General features: G+C 39.8%; 1 protein-coding gene and 1 long non-coding RNA gene across 6 annotated transcripts in view; one reads left to right on the plus strand and one right to left on the minus strand.

Annotated features, from left to right (window-relative positions):
* The window catches only part of UBE2E2 (ubiquitin conjugating enzyme E2 E2), a 477,055-nt gene that overhangs the window by 109,646 nt on the left and 353,796 nt on the right, over positions 1-13,613 (minus strand). The window lies entirely within an intron of this gene.
* The window catches only part of LOC143657517 (uncharacterized), an 84,939-nt gene continuing 80,901 nt past the window's right edge, over positions 9,576-13,613 (plus strand). Inside the window, exons 1-2 of one of the 5 annotated variants that reach the window (XR_013162880.1) lie at positions 9,576-9,841; positions 10,659-10,764. This is a non-coding gene — a long non-coding RNA (uncharacterized LOC143657517). The remainder of the gene's footprint in view (positions 9,842-10,658; positions 10,765-13,613) is intronic. The other 4 variants (XR_013162879.1, XR_013162881.1, XR_013162878.1 and 1 more) reach the window with 4 other exon arrangements.

Raw genomic sequence — 13,613 nt, forward strand, 5'->3', positions numbered from 1 at the left:
GAGAGTGGAGGTTGAGTAATGCGAGGTTTTTTTAAGAAGGCAGCTGATGGAGGGTGAAGGAGATGCTGGCTGAGGCAGTTTGGGGTAAGAGAATCTTTCTGAAATATTTGCCAGGGTTAGGTTGTAATTTGGGGGGAAGGGGTCCAGTTCTCCAGGCTTAACATTTGATGCCTGGCAAATAATAGACTGTGGAGACTTAAATCAATGGCAATGGAGTGGGAAAAACAAATACTTGTGTCTAGAACCAGTAGAGGGGTGTTACAATCGGGTCTCTCATTGCCCTCCTGGGATGACAGATGATGGACTAACAATTTCAAGGATGAACCATTAACATGAAATTAATTTCAAATAACTGAAGGTAGTGTAAACTGGTGGTGCTAACCATCAAAAAAGCATCCAGCGGGGGTGGCAGCAGAGATGCAGTAATAGTTGACAGAATATATGGGATGGGGGGCAGACCTCACTGGAAAAGACCCCCTAGGAAGGTTCAGGATACAAGTCCTGTCCCCAACACCAATAACGTTCTCTCCAGTTAACTCTTCAATAGCCCCAGTACAGAATAATCCCAAAGTTGTCAAGGTGGACAGAACAGAAAATTTGGCGCAAATCATAAAGGTCTTCCATGACAAATTCACTCTAACATTCCAGTCTCTCTAAGCCTCTGGATCCCCTTATCTACATTATATCAGGGCAGTTCTGGCATTTTGACCTCAGGTAATGTCAGCCACCTTTTGATTCATGTTAGAAAGAATGCTGTACTTGAAAGTGAATAAACGCCCACCTGATTGTGGAGAAGAAAAGAATTTATTCATGATCTAGCAAGAACGGGTACCCAAATGAACACAAAGTGGTGGCTGGCACAACAAACAATAGAACACCAAAATGGTTATATCTGTGTGTAGCTCACAAACCCTCCCCTGTTTCTCCACTGATTGGATACTCCAGAGATTACAGCCTATCTGGACAGTCTAACTAATTCAAATCTCCAGTGGAAGGTTCCTGCTTTTGTTTACACTATTTCAGTGACCCTGGCTCTTACTTATTTAGAGAACAGCTGTCACTGAACTGGAATACTTAAACACAATGGGGATGATCAGATCCCCAACTGGCAGAAGCCATGTGGTGACAATTAAATACCATGGACAAGGTGGGCATGGACATCATAATGGACAGCATACTCAAAGCAGCAGTCACAGTAATCTAACTCGCAGAGACTTGAGGTGCTGGCTAGTAGATCATGGGGTACCCAGAGTAATAGATGGGAAATCTATTAAATTGTTTGAGATGTATATGCAGAAGAATTCTAGGTCAAATGAACAAAGTCTAACTTGAATTACAAAACAGAGAGCCGAAGCTCCTTAATCAATCCCCAGACCTGAGAAAGTTTACAGACTCAGAGCCCCTTAAATGAGGGTAGGGCTAGGCACCCTTGGGAACGGACCCTTTTACACTACCCAAGATTTATGCTGTTAACCTTCCTCCTAGCCTTGCCCAAGGAGACCTATGGCCTTTTCCTTTTTTTTTTTGCATGGGCAGACACCAGGAAATGAACCTGGGTCTCTGCATGGCAGGTGAGAATTATGCCACTGAGCCACCATCACACTGCCCAGACCTACAGCCTTTTACCAGGGTGACTGTGCATTGAGGAAAATAAAATGATCAGATATTTCGGGGTTGTCAGGCATTGGTTCAGAAGTGACACTAATTCCAGGAGACCCAAAAGTCCCTCAGGTCCATCATTCAGAGTAGGGGCGTTTGGAGGTCAGGTGATTGATAGAATTTTAACTTGGGTCTGTCTCACAGAGGGTCCAGTGGGTCCTGGGGCTATTTCCTCAGTTCCAGAATGCATAATTGGAATTGGAATTCGGCATAGTTGCTGAATGTATAGTTCAGCAATGGCAGAATCCTCACGCAGGTTCTTTGACTCCTCGAGTGAGGGCTAATATGGTAGAAAAGGCCAAGTAGAAGCCCCTAGAATTGTCCCTACTCAGTAAAATAGTGAATGAGAAGCAATACTAGATTCCTGGAGGGAACACAGAGATTAGTGCCACTCTTAAGAACTTGAAAGATGTAGGGATGGTGATTCCCACCACACCCTCATTCAATTCTCTTATTTGGCCTGCGCAGAAAACAGATGGGTCTTGGAGGAGGACAGTGGATTATTGTAAACTTAGCCAGGTGGTGACTCCAATTGTAGCTGCTGTTCCACATGTGGTATCATTGCTTGAGTAAATCAACACATCGTCTGGTACCTGGAATGTAGCTATTGATCTGGCAAATACTTTTTCTTAAATAGCTGTCAGTAAGGACCACCAGAAACAGTATGCATTCAACTGGCAAGGCAAGCAGTATACCTTCATGTCCCGCCTCAAGGGTATAACAACTCTCCAGTCCTAGGTGACAATCTTGTCCACAGGTACCTTGATCATTTCTTCTTCCCACAAGACACCACACTGGTCAATTATATTGATGATATCATGTTGCTTGGACCTAATGATCAAGAAGTAGCAATTACTCTAGACTTATTGTTAAGGCATTTGCATGTGAGGGGATGGGAGATAAATCCAACAAAAACACAGGGGACTTCCACCTCAGTGAAATTTCTAGGTGTCCAGTGGTGGGGGTGGGCATGTCAACATATCCCTTCTAAGGTGAAGGATAAGCTGTTGAATATGGCTCCTCCTATGACCAAAAAAAGAGGAACAATACCTAGTTGGCTGCTTTCAATTTTGGAGACAACTTATTCCTCATTTGGGTGTGCTACTCTGGCCAACTTACTGAGTGACCAGAAAAGCTGCTACTTTGAGTGGGGAACAGAACAAAAGGAGGCTCTCTGACATGACCAGGCTGCTGTGCAAGTTGCTCTGCCATTTGGGCCTTATGATCCAGCAGATCAAGTGGTGCTGGAAGTGTCAGTGGCAAATAGGGATACTGTCTGGAAGCTTTAGCAGGCCTCTCTGGGAGAATCAATGCAGACCCTTAGGATTTTGGAGCAATGCCTTACCATCAACTGTGGATAACCACTCTCCTTTTGAGAAACAGTTTTTAGCCTACTACTGGGCCTTTGTAGAGACTGAATGCTTAACCATGGGCCAAGTTACCATGAGACCTGAGTTGCCTATCATGAGGTGGGTGATGTCTGATCCATCAAGCCATCAAGTTGGGCATGAACAACAGCACTCCATTATAAAATGGAAATGGGATATAAGAGTTAGGGCTTGAGCAGGTCCTGAAGGCACAAGTAAGTTACATGAGGAAGTGGCCCAAATGCCCATGGTCTTCACTCCTGCCACATTACCTTCTCCTTCCCAGACTGGAGCTATGGCCTCTTGGGGGGTTCCTTACAGTCAGTTGACTAAGGAAGAGAAAACTCGAGCATGGTTTATAGATGGTTCTCCACAATATGCAGGGACCACCCAGATGTGGACAGCTGCAGGACTACAACTCCTTTCTGGGATGCTCTAAAGGAGAGTAGTGAGGGAAAATCCCCCCAGTGTGTGGAATTTTGACCAGTGCATTTGGTTGTTCATTTTGCTTGGAAGGAGAACCAGTCACAGGTACCTTTGTATACTGACTCATGAGCTGTTGCTAATTGTTTGGTGGGATGGTCAGGGACTTGGAAGATTGGAAAATTGGTGACAAAGAGGTCTGTAGACGAGAAACACAGATAGACATTTCTGAGTGGGTAAAGAACATGAAGATATTTGTGTCCCATGTGAGTGCTCACCAGAGGGTGACTTTGGCAGATGAAGGTTTTAATAATCAAGTGGATAAGTTGATCCACATTGTGGATACAAGTCATCCTCTTTCTTCAGCCACTCCTGCAATTGTCCAAGGGGCTCATAAACAAAGTGGGCATGGTGGTAGGGATGGAGGTGATGCCTGGGCTTAGCAACATGGTCTTCTACCCACCAAGGCTGACCTGGCTACAGTCACTGCTAAGTGCCCAATTTGTCAGTAGTAGCGATCCACACTCAGCCCCCAATACGGAATCATTATCTAAGGTAATCAGCCTGCTACCTGGTGGCAGGTTGATTACACTGGACCACTTCCGTAATCAAAGGGAGATGATATGTTCTAACTGGAATAGGTACATTCTCTGGATATGGGTTTGTCTCCCCTACATGCAATGCTTTCGCCAAAACTATCATCCATGAATTTATGGAATGCCTTATCTACTGTCATAGTATTCCATACAGCATTGCTTCTGATAAAGGAACCCACTTCACAGCAAATGAAGTACGGGAATGGCCATAAGCTCATGGAATTCTCTGGTCTTATGATGTTCCTCATCATCCAGAAGCAACTGGGTTGACAGAATGGTGGAATGGCCTTTAAAAAAATATTTTTATTGATAAATATTCAGATACAAAGATTCCATATATGGTGTACAATTAATGGCTCACAATATCATCACATAGTTGTGTATTCATTACCATGATCATTTTTTAGAACATTTGCATCACTGCAGGAAAAGAAAAACTCATACATATCATACCCTTTACTCCTCCCTCTCATTGTCCACTAGTATTTCAATCTACCTACTTTATTTTACCCCATCCCCCAATTACTTACGTATTTCTTAATACATATTTTTTTACTCATCTGTCCATATCCTGGATAAAAGGACAAACAGGCACAAGGTTTTCACAATTCCACAGTCACACTTGTAAAAGATATATCTTTATACAATCATCTTCAAGAATCAAGGCTACTGGAACACAACACAACAGTTCCAGGTACTTCCCTCCAGCCACTCCAATATACCATAAATTAAAAAAGGACATCTATATAATATATGTAATACATAATGCATAAGAATAACCTCCAGGTTAACATCTCAACTCTCTTTGAAACCTCTCAGCCACTGAAGCTTTATTTTGTCTTATTTCTCTCTTCCCTCTTTGGTCAAGAAGGCTTTCTCAATTTCCTGATGTCTGGTCCCAACTCATCTGGGATTTCTGTTCCACATTGCCAGGGAGATTTACACACCTGGGAGTCATGTCCTGTGTAGTGGGCAGGGCAGTGAATTCACTTGCTGAGTTGGTTAGTGAGACCACATCTGAGCAATAGAAGAGGTTCTCTGGAGTGACTCGTAGGCCTAATTTTAAGTAAGCTTATTCTATCCTTTGCAGGAATAAGTTTCATAGGGATGAAGTTCAAGATTGAAGGCTTAGCCTATTGATTTGGTTGTCCACACTGCTTGTGAGAATATCAGAAAGTTTCCAAACGGGAAACTGGATATTTCCTCCTTTCTTTCTAGTCTTCCAAGGAGACCTTGCAATTACTTCTTATTCACTGCCCAAATTACTCTGGGATATATTGGGGCATCCCACTAACCTACAAACCAAGAAGACCTCACACTTATTTAAGATTCCACTTACAACTAAACTGATAATCTGAGTTAAATTAGTAAATACACTACCCAAAATACAAATTTTGCACCAAATAAACTTGTCTACCTTTGGTCTCACACAGAAGTTGGAATTTTAAAATATGGACCATATCATCCTCTACCTTGTATTCTGAATTATCTTAGTCCTATCCAGATCAGCTTCATTCAGATCTCTGCTCAAAGTTTTATTCCTTTTTCAACTTTTTAAACAGTCCCTGTATGGGGTACTGCTGACTTTCATATCTTCAGAACTCTCACTCTGAGTTTCCAGTTTCACATAAATACCTGAAGTTTCTGGGAATGACCAGGTAATAGAAAACAGCTCAGTATCTCAGAATTTAGAAGTAACAGTTACAACTCCTGAATATATGTGATTTATGTAAGAGCTTACAATCTAGGACCCTTGACAATAACCCCCAACCTATGTTCTTGACTTAGGTCACCGAGTTTTTATATTATAGTTAGTCCATATGATTGAGGCATGATAATATTTGTCTTTTTGTTTCTGACATTTCATTCAACATACAGTCCTTAAACTTCATATACCCAATTGGAAATGGCCTTTTGAAGATGTAATTACAGTAACAACAGGTGGTAACACCTTGCAAGGCTGGGGCAAAGTTTTCCAGGAAACTGTGCATGTTCTGAATCAGTGTCCACTGTATGGTACTATTTCTCCCACAGCCAGGATTCATGGGTTCAGGAATCAAGGGGTGGATATGGGAGTGGCACCACTCACTATCACCCATAGTGATCCACTAGGAAAATTTTTGTTTCCTGTCCCTGATACTTTAAGCTCTGCTAGTCTACAGGTCTTAGCTCCAAAAGGAGCAGTGTTCCTACAAGGAGACAGAATAGCGATTCCAATGAATGGAAGTTAACACTGCCACTTGGCTACTTTGGGCTTCTCATACCCTGAATTAACAAGCATGAAAGGGGATTAATGTTCTGCCTGATGTGACTGATCCTGACTATCAAGGGGGAAACAGGATGCAACTACACAATGGAGGTAAAGAAGAGATTTCCTGGAATAAAGGAGATCCCCTAGGACATCTCTTAGTATTACCATGCCCTATGATTAAAGTCAATGGAAAACTGCAATAACCCAATCCAGGCAGAACTACCAATGGCCCAGAAACTTCAGAATGAAGGTTTGGGTCACTCCACCTGGCAAAGAACCATGGCCAGCTGAAGTGCGTGCTGAGGGTAAAGGGAACATGGAATGGGCAGTAGAAGAAGGTAGCGGTAATGAACTACAACCACATGACCAGTTACAGAGACGAGGATTGTGATTGAAGTATTTCCTTCCTGTTTTATCAGCATGTTTGCATTTGCACATATAAGCAAATATCTTATTTTCCTTATTGTAGGACATAAGTCATATAGTTCATTTCATAGTATTCAAGTCACAGGATATGAAGTTTAAGAGTGAATGATATCTAAAAAGACTTGCACCCTATCCTGGAGAGAGAAAGTGAGTTTCTGGTTGTACACAGGACAGTTGAGTACTGTTAGGTGAGACAGATGTCTGTTATTGTATTCTATTTGGGAATTAAGCATGTTTCACGATGATGTGTATAGCTGCAAGATGACAAGGGATGGACTACAATGGTTAGGTTCTGGTGTTAACTTGGCCAAATGATGATGCTCAGTTGTCTGGTCAAGCAAGCACTGGCCTGTTGCTGCAAGGGTATCTTGTGGCTGACTGATAAATCAGAAGGCATAAATCATCATTCAATTGATTACATCTACAACTGACTAAGGCATGTCTCCCACCAATGAGATAAACCAATCAACTGAAGATGTAAGGATGAAGAGTGACTTTCTCACTGCTTCTTCAGCCAGCAAGCCTGCCCTGTGGGGTTCGTCCAGACCCTTCATCGGAGCTGCAAGCTTCACAGCCTTCCCTTGAATTTGGACTCTTCTGTTCCCAAGGTTGCATGAGACACCTTTATAAATGTCACACTTATAGATATCTCCTGTTGGTTCTGTTTCTCTAGAGAACACTGATTAATATGTACGGTATGTGAATATATATAATGTATCTCAATAAAACTGCATTTAAAAAAAAGAGAAAGAAAATGGGAAGGCATGGCCCAGTTCAATTACAGATAAGTGTAGAAGGAAGGCATTTGAAAAGGGAAAATGCCACAAAACTGAGTGAAATGAGAAAAAAATTGCAGGGGTAAGGAGAATCAAGACATACTATATTCAGTGCTCCCATCAGGGCCAGAGGCTGACCAATTTCTTGCTAAATCCAATCCTGCTTTTTGTCTTCATCATATAAAAATTCTCGGTAGCTTCCACATCTTGATTCCTGAAAACCCCTTTTCCCCAGACATCTTTGAGAATCATCTCTCTTTCCTGATTGCCCTCTAATTTAGGATATTCCTCTAATCCCCTTGTCTTCTTCAATGATACCTCTTCAATGTCGCCCTCCCTAAGAGTTCTACCCTCAGCCACCTCAGTTCTACCCTCAGCCACCTTATCTCTTCATCCTGTTTCTGGGTATCTCATTTTCCACCTTCAACAATCACCTACCCAACACTGATAGACTCTTTGATATAGTCAGAAACTTGAGAGTTATCCTTGACTATTTCTTCTCCTCTCTTTAGTTTCCTCCAAATTTCTCAATTCCTATTTCTGCAATCTGTTCAATGACTCCAGAAGCTTTCACTTAGATTATAACACCAGCATTCTCTGTATTTTCCCTGTCTCCAGTCTTGCCTCCTTCCAAGGCATCCACTATGCTGTACGACAATCTCCTCAAAATCTTTTTAAATGGGATTGTTTGCTTTCATCCTTTCTCTGATTTCTTAATACCTTCAAGATAGTAGCATACAAGGTCATCTTTCTCAAAGCTCTGACAATAGCTTATAATCTTTTCCCTCACCCCTTGTCACCCCTCTCTTCTCAACTGTATTCTCCACTCAGAGTGGAGACTGCCCAAGGGGGCAGGGTCTTTCTTGCATCCAGGCTTTTAGATAAGATCCTCCTCCCAGTCTCACCTTCAATTTGTTCTAGGAGGTCTTAATTTAGCTATGCTTTCCTCCAAGACATGTTCCTTATCCGCTAAAGGTTACACTAGGTTCTTCTTTGGGAGTGGTTAACATTCTATGCAAATATAAGCATTGTAAGGACAGAGAGAAGTATAGGACTTGTAATACTGAGGTGAAGAAAATATTATGTGTAACAGAATTATCTGATCTCAGGAAAAAAGGACTCAACTGGATGGTGAGAAGGCATTTAAGGAAGTTATGCAGACAGAAAACATCTCTTTCTGCTTAAAGCTCCAAGCAGAACTGGACTGCTGATTTTACTTCCAAATATTCATTGCTCTTATAAGGTTTCACTCTAATCCTAAATGTCAAACAAAAATAATTATTTTATAATTTCTGTAAATGAGTGCTTAAGAAATGGAAAGGGGCTCTTTACCTTCAACCATACTTTACAGCTTGAGATATAAATACAGAAAAAATGATCTCAGGTAACCATAGTTATCTTTCACCAATTCTTACTTTAAAATGACTACTGTCATGTTCTTTGTTTGCATCCTTTGTTAACACTGTCAACATCTTAGCAGAGAATGAAGAACAGGAAGAAAAGAGGATTTTAAATAAAAAATCGCACTTTGATAAGCATAGGATTTCCTTTCCCTAGGAAAAAAGTAGATGGCAAGACAGCATGCCCAGTGAGTAAATTAGCTTTCTCTAAGTCACTGAGTCTGGAAGATTTTCTCAGTTAAGTTCATATATGCACAAAAACAAGTCACAGAGTCAAAAAGAACCAAATTTTATTTTAATATATATCAGTTGGTAGGAACAAAGTTATCATTTTAAAGGCTTTGGAAACTATCTAGTTCAATTTTGTCTAACAATAAATACTAGAAATAAAATGGAATTTCACTGAATTGGACAATTAAGCATAAAATCAATGAGAAGTACTTGAAATGATGAATTACAATACATCCATTTAGTTCCTTAATTACATGAAAGGATTCTAGAAATAAACTCATCAAATGAGTCTCAACTTTTTTCCTTTCCAATATATCCTCTCTGTAACAATGACCCACAGCAGCAGCAACTCTCAGCATGTGTTTTGAAGGGAATGGAGGCAAAAGAGAGAAGTAAGAATGATTTGAAAAAATGAAAAAGCTCCCTCCAACTGAGATTCACTTATATCCAAAGACTTCATTTCTAAAGGTGATAAAATGAATGGTTAACACGGTGAAGTTCTCAGAAAACCTGAGCTCTCTGATACCAAGGTGGAGGCTCTTATTCTGTCACAATAGTTGCCAACTGAGATATGAAGACAACTCACAAAAACTATATGGTTACCATTATGATCAACTGCCCTGTTTAAGACAGGAGACCAGAGATCAAGACCAACATCTGGATCTTTCTTTTATCTTTTCAATCTGGACATGTTTCAAAGTTTCAGAGATGGGTAAACATTTTTATTTCATCTACTAAATTCTTGTTTTAGCTTTTCAAACTAGAAACTCAATGGCTATGCTAGTAAATCTACCACTTCTTCCTGCAACAATGCTTTTGTTGCCCATCTCCAACCCCCAACTCTGGTGCTTTTTCTCTCTTCTGTTTGAGATGTGAAAGGTACACAGGGCTTCCAGAATTAGCCTCTTTCATTTATAGTGTAAGAACAATTTTGGCATGTGAGTGAACCGATGGAGCAAGTAATGTTTCTCTGTTATTTAATTTTTCCCCATATTATTAGATACTGAAGGCTCTAGAGCTTTAATGAGTCTGCTGATCTTATCTGCAAGGTAAACAAGCTTTTGACAAGAGTGCAAGTCACTACTTCCCCTTAAAAGTTTTCAGGAAGTCATACCCCTTCACCCTCAAATTTCAGTTCTCAAAAAACCTACCACTCACAAAGGACAGAATGTAAAGTTCCCCAGTAGCATTCTAAGTGCAGCTTTACTATTTTCTGATATTTACAGTATACCAAAGTAAAAAATCCATTTAAAAGTTAAGATGGAGCAAATCTTAGGGAATAGACAGTATAGTTAAGATTGGATACAGAATAACTATCAAGGCAACATGCTTTCTAAGTAGTTTAAACATTACCAATACACTTTTATTAGCTGAGAACAACTTTTGTTTCTTGGATAGTTAAATGGTAACAGATCTAATTTATTCCTAAAATGGTGAGTTATGGTACTGTATAATCTAATAATTTATCTTTGTATCCCTGGCACTATCACCTGGTTCCAAGACTAATCATCATTGTTCTTTTCTATCAGGCTACGTGGAGGCCAAGGTTTGCACAGAAGAGAAGTAAAACAAGTCATAAAAACAATGGCAAAAATAAACTGCACATACAGATACGTAATGTTTGCTGATAAACAAGTAAATATCTCTAGTGAAATACTAGTCTATTAGTATAACATATAGATAAAAAAATAAGTGGGCTTAAGAACTAGATAATGAGGGTCTGAATCCTAGCTCTAACACTCTGTGACATAGAGTAGGCTATATAACCTCTTGATGCCTCAGTCCTCTTATCTTTGAAAAAGAGCTGACCCTTATGGGGCTGATATGAGGAAGATGAGTTAATATGCTGTTTTTGCTTGCTAGTGCTGCCGGAAATACAATATATCAGACATGGGTTTGCTTTTATAAAAGGAATTTATTAAGTTATAAGTTTACAGTTCTAAGACCATAAAAATGTCCAAACTAATAAGGCATCCAGAGAAAGATACCTTGACTCAAAGAAAGGTTGATGTCTGTCACATGGGAAGACATGTGACTGGCATCTGCTGGTCCTTGTTCCTGGTTCTGTTGTTTCAGCTTCTGATGCCAGTGATTTTCTCTCTAAGTGTCTGTGGCCCTTCACTTAGCTCCTCTTGGGACACAACTCTAGGTTCTGGCTTTATATTTCATGGGAAGGCACATGGCAATGTCTGCTGGGCTCTGCATCTCCCAATGTTTGCATCTAGGCATTTGCTCGCTTTGTTGGCATTCCAAGAATTTCCATATGTCTGCATCCCTGTTGGCTCTGAGTCAACTGTTCTCCAAGAGTCTGAGCCTTCCCTCCCTCCCTCCCTCTCTTTCTTTTCTATGAATTTAATCTCTTATAAAGGACTCAAGTAAGAGGATTAAGACCCACTTGGGGCATGCCGCAACTGAAATAATCTAATCAGAAGGTCTCACCTGCGACAGTGTGATTGTGAAAACCTTGTGTCTGATGTTCCTTTTGTCTGCCTTGTCAACAGATGAGCAGAACATATGGAATAGGGATGAATAATAAGGGGAACAAATGTTAAAATAAATTTAGTTTGAAATGCTGGTGATCGATGAAAGGGAGGGGTAAGGGGTATGTTATGTAAAATTTTTTTTTTCTGTTTTTGTTTTATTTTTCTGTTGTCTTTTTATTTCTTTTTCTGAATTGATGCAAATGTTCAGGGAAATGATCATGACGATGAATATGCAACTATGTGATGATATTGTGAATTGCTGAGTGTATGTGTTGGGAATGTTTGTGTTTTGTTCTTGCAATTTTTTTTTAATTAATAAAAAATTAAAAAAAAAAAAAGATCTCACCCGCAACAGATCTAAACCCACAGGCATGGATTAGCTAGCTTTAAGAACTTCTTTCTGGGGTACACAGAGCTTCAAACCATCACAGAGACATTGGCTCAAAGAAGTTCAGTGGCTTAACTAAGGTTACACAGTAAATGGAGGAAAGAACTGAGTTTCAAACCTAGGACTTAAAAGTTCATCTTTCCTATACAATACTTGTCTGACAGCAAGGCTTAGCATAGGGTAGAAGACAGAAAAATAGGAGACCATGATGACTGATAATGAACTAAACGGTTTCAGCATAAATTCCTTACATTTCTGTTTAAGAGACTAGAATTAGCTAAAAGAACAAGTACCAATAACAAGTAGATGAGAGTTCTTTATGTCTGAAGAAAATGTACATATATTCCAACAGCATCTAAATACTTAGCAAATAAGTCAAACCATGATAGTGTTAATATTTAAACTCTGGATGGGTAGACAGAGTTGACTAAGTACTTCACATGTACCATCTCCTTTAACCTTCCCACAACGATGTGGAATAGGATTATTAATATCAAACGAGATTCCTTCACTACTTTCTTTCTCATTTAATGCCCTATTTAATCTCAAAAACCTAGATTTCCTAATACCTTGCAGTCTCATTCATGAAAGAATCAGACTTTTTTGTTTAAAAAAGAAGAAGAATCCAGGCCCTCAATGATTTGCACCAATTTCATCTTCGATTACTCCATCTTCCTTTCAGTTCATCAGCAAAGGCTGGGGGAACAGATGGTGTTTGGTCAAAGGATGTAAGAATAGGGCAGGCAGCATGGTATAGCTTTATTTCTTATCTGCTCCATCAAAAGGAAAGATAAAATTTGACTGAACTCTGGTGGCTTTTGGCAGAAATGCTGCCTCAGCTGGAAGCCACACAGAAGACTAAAAACTTACTTTTTGGCTTTTGGTGTCATTCATAAAGTTTAATTTCTTGATAAAATGGTACCCACCCCCCCAATCATTCAAGTGTCAATACTTCTATCAGGCATCCCTAAGAGCATATAAATAAGGAATATATATTTTCAAAAGGGAAGCTAAAGAAGGGCTCTGGATACAATTTGATTCTCAAAAGAATCACAAGGGATGGCGTTATGACAGCACTCTCGCATTAGGTCATAATCTACTAAACTGCTTGGTTGTCTAACAGCAGTCCATTATTCTCTAGCTTTCATGTGAAGTTTTGCAGTCTCTCCTTGTAAAACATTTATGGAAATGACTCTCAGCACTCAATGTAGTAATTTGATATTATACAAAATTCATTAATTATGTTATTGACATAAATTTTCTACCGTAGCTATTATCACCTTCCAGAGTTTAGTCAATGCCCTCTTCTCATTTGTACATAAAGCAAACACAGATTTTGCAGAATATGTGCTGTTCAAGAGTCAGCAATTTCTGGTATCCCCTACTAATTCTTGTCAACATGAGCTATCACTGAGAGAATTAGTGGTTTTTGCTTTTGGAAGTGCTGCCATAGTAGAGAACTTACAATGCCCATCCGTATCTTACAGAATCTACTAGTATCTTACAGTATCTACTAATACGTCAGGTGGTTGCCTGCCAAGCAGATTTAATTTACCCACTTCAATTTGCATTAACCATTGAATAATAAAGCACAGCTAAGGCTTCTGTAAGAA

Source organism: Tamandua tetradactyla, chromosome 15 (genome assembly GCF_023851605.1).
Source record: "Tamandua tetradactyla isolate mTamTet1 chromosome 15, mTamTet1.pri, whole genome shotgun sequence".
Classification (NCBI taxonomy): Eukaryota; Metazoa; Chordata; class Mammalia; order Pilosa; family Myrmecophagidae; genus Tamandua; species Tamandua tetradactyla.